The sequence below is a fragment of the Muntiacus reevesi genome, chromosome 4 (genome assembly GCF_963930625.1).
Source record: "Muntiacus reevesi chromosome 4, mMunRee1.1, whole genome shotgun sequence".
Classification (NCBI taxonomy): Eukaryota; Metazoa; Chordata; class Mammalia; order Artiodactyla; family Cervidae; genus Muntiacus; species Muntiacus reevesi.
In genome coordinates this window covers 125575844-125579071 of record NC_089252.1, presented here as the reverse complement: position 1 = coordinate 125579071, position 3228 = coordinate 125575844, and the positions used below count along the sequence as shown (strand labels likewise).

The 3228-nt window shown below is 38.6% G+C and overlaps 1 non-coding gene across 1 annotated transcript; it reads left to right on the top strand.

The window, feature by feature from the left end:
- Positions 1-1325: 1325 nt before the first annotated feature.
- On the top strand, positions 1326-1516 carry LOC136168142 (U2 spliceosomal RNA). Its single transcript, XR_010663289.1, has one exon. It is a non-coding gene; the product is annotated as a U2 spliceosomal RNA (small nuclear RNA).
- Positions 1517-3228: the final 1712 nt, after the last annotated feature.

Below are 3228 nucleotides of genomic sequence, written 5' to 3'. Positions count from 1 at the left end.
GTGACCAAAAAAAAAAAAATCAAACTACTTCAGGCATCAGAAAATATCTTTAAATTGCTAATATTTATGTTACCTAAAATATAAGTTTTGTTAAAACAGAAAAAAAATTCCCATTTTGTATTCTGATGAAAGTATAGCTTCAAACAGCTTCTATAGATTTAGAATCACAATTTCTGTCTCTAACTCCTCAGTACAGTGAAAGCAGCAACATGAAAAACTGATAGTGATTGTGAATTGACCCATTCAGGATCAGTGCAGCTGTTTGAATGCTTTAAAATGAATATTTATTGTAAAATTAGCTAAAAATGCTAGGTTATTCAGGTTTTTCAAATCAATATTTTCCTCAAATGAATCTGGTCCTATTGTTGTAGAAGTTGGGGTGATCAAAGATACGTAATATAGTCTTAAAAGCTCTATTTAAAATTACCAAGTGTTCACAATTGTTTCAAGATGAAACACTGGAACAAAACGTTTGAAAGTTCATACAAGATTTTTGTATGTTTGTTGTTGTTTTTCCATTATTTTTATTCATTCTCTGATAGCTTTCTCAGAGGACAATGCTCCACAGCCAGGGCACTTAATAGCAAGAGTGCCCTGTGGAATCAAGGGAATGTGGTCCCTACAGTAACCATTCTCCTTATGCGATATGTGGCATCAGGTTAGGAAAGCAGCTCATGGGTTGGCCAGGTACCCCTTGATAGCCATCGACCCACCCATATATATCACTTCAGTTCAGTTCAGTCGTGTCCGACTCTTCGCAACCCCATGGACTGCAGCTCGCCAGGCCTCCCTGTCCATCACCAACTCCCAGAGCTTACTCAAACTCACGTCCATTGAATCGGTGATACCATCCAACCATCTCTTCCTCTGTCATCCCCTTTTCCTCCCGCCTTCAATCTTTCCCAGCATCAGAGTCTTTTCAAATGAGTCAGTTCTTCACATCAGGTCGCCAAAGTTTTGGAGTTTCAACATCAGTCCTTCCAATGAATATTCAGGACTGATTGTATACTATAAGGATTCTTATTTTCATAAAGATATATTAAAGATTATTAATTGGTTCTGAAATTGGCCAAGGTTTAGGATTTACGCCCCTCAGTTCTTCAAAGTGATGGCCTATTTATATATTCATTGATTCATTCACTCATCCAAAAGCTATTGATACATGTTGATTGATAGGCATTCTTCTGTTTGCTGAGAATGAAATAGTATAGAGTCAGAAATATTGCCCAACCCCAGAGAACTTCCATCTAGTGGAAGAAAAAAGAAAATATGCAAGTTGACCAAAAAAAAAAAAAAAGAGAGAGAGAGAACTTCATAAGTGCTCTATCGCTTCTCAGCCTTTTGGCTAAGATCAAGTGTAGTATCTGTTCTTATCAGTTTAATATCTGATACGTCCTCTATCCGAGGACAATATATTAAATGGATTTTTGGAGCTGGGAGTTGGAATAGGAGCTTGCTCCGTCCACTCCACGCATCGACCTGGTATTGCAGTACTTCCAGGAACGGTGCACCCCCTTCGGGGGAATAATCTATGTCTCTCAAAAACAGACTTGTTTTTGAGGTGGGCTGGCCAGGTTCGACTGTGGCGGCTGGCGAGAGTTGCTGCTGTGAGGTGGTATCCTGAATGGGTGCTGCTAGTTGCCACAGTTTTCACTATAGTAGTAGTGTAGTAATGCTGCTGGTTTTTCGTTGCGGCTGCAGGCAGCCACTGGTCGCCGAGTGTAGGGCACTACCTTTGGCGGTTTTGTAAAAAAAAAAAAAAAAGAAAGAAATAAAAGATGCCACTGCAATACAATGCCTTACGTAGGAGAGAAACTAATTTTCTGAGTAGTTTAGCGTAACTACTCTAGAGTGATGGGCTCCTCTGTCCATGGGGTTTTCAGGCAAGAATACTAGAGTAGGTAGCCAGTCCCTTTTCCAGGGGACCTTCCCAAGCCAGGGATCAAACCCGGGTCTCCTGCATTGCAGGCAGATTCTTTACCATCTGAGACACTAGGGAAGCCCAGGGTGGTATACTAGAAAGGATTTTCTAAGAAAGTGTCATTTGAGTTGTGACATGAATGGTGAGTAGGAAGCTAGTCATGCAAAAGTTGAAGTAGTCCATGCAGAAAGGGCCAGGGAAGAAGAAATTTTCTTCTTCCCTTCTATTAATAGGTTCCCTTGGCTGGCCTAAGAATTAAACAAAAAAATGATCTTAGGAGTAGTGGTTTGGGACTTCAAAGGGGAGGAAGGCAATTGACATGGAGATGGAAAAGCAAATGTTTGGCAACCGAATGTTTGCTGGGCCAAGCAGAGACACTGGAACATAGAGAGGGGTTTTAAGTAATAGACCTTGCTGGGTTCCTCCTGTTTATACACCTAGTTCATACTGTAATTATCTGTGGTAATGGCTCCCTTCCTGGAACAGGCCTTCTATCTACATTTCTTTAGGCAGCTAGGGGAAGGTTAACATTTCTTCCTGAGTCTTTTGGGCCTTAAAAATAGCATAAATTAATTCTCATGCCAAAAAGGCACATTTTGGGGTGACAAATTTTGCTTCCCTAAAAGGCAAGGGGTTGAGATTGAAACAGAATTGAATAGTTCAAAAACTAAAGAATGTTTAACATGGTATCATCTTTTCTTTCTTACTCACCACAATTTAAATATTTGCAAAGGGAATGGAACTCAGAATGTCCAGAGATTTTGAGGGAACAAAATCCTCACTTTCTTCTTTGGGGAGAGTGGACTATTTTGAAATTTGAAACTGGTTTATCAAAAATGTTTGGGATTCATCAATCATTTCTTTATCAACCATTATTTTGGAAGTGAGCTTTGGGCTTGGTCTTGAGCTAAGTGATCTGAGCCCAAGTTTACAGGCCACAGAATTACTATTTATTTTAAGTGGTGTTACATGTATAAGCACATATGAAACTCAGAATAAGCCTATGAAGTAGAATTAATTACACTCAAATTTTGTCACAAAATGTTGGGAGTAGTTCTTAACTTCTTAAATACTTGAATCAAGAATAATAAATCCAGAAATATTAAGCTTCTAAAGACCCATTTCTTTGAGTATATTCTTATTCTCTGTGTTCTCTGTTTGAATATCTGACTAATTTATTTTTCCTTCAGAATGCCTTGCATCCATCTTTATTTTTCCTAGTCCAACTATTATTCTGATTTTTAATCACCTTATTTATGTTCACTCTTATTTTTTTAATGCCTTTTCATCCTTCTCTTTCTGACAAA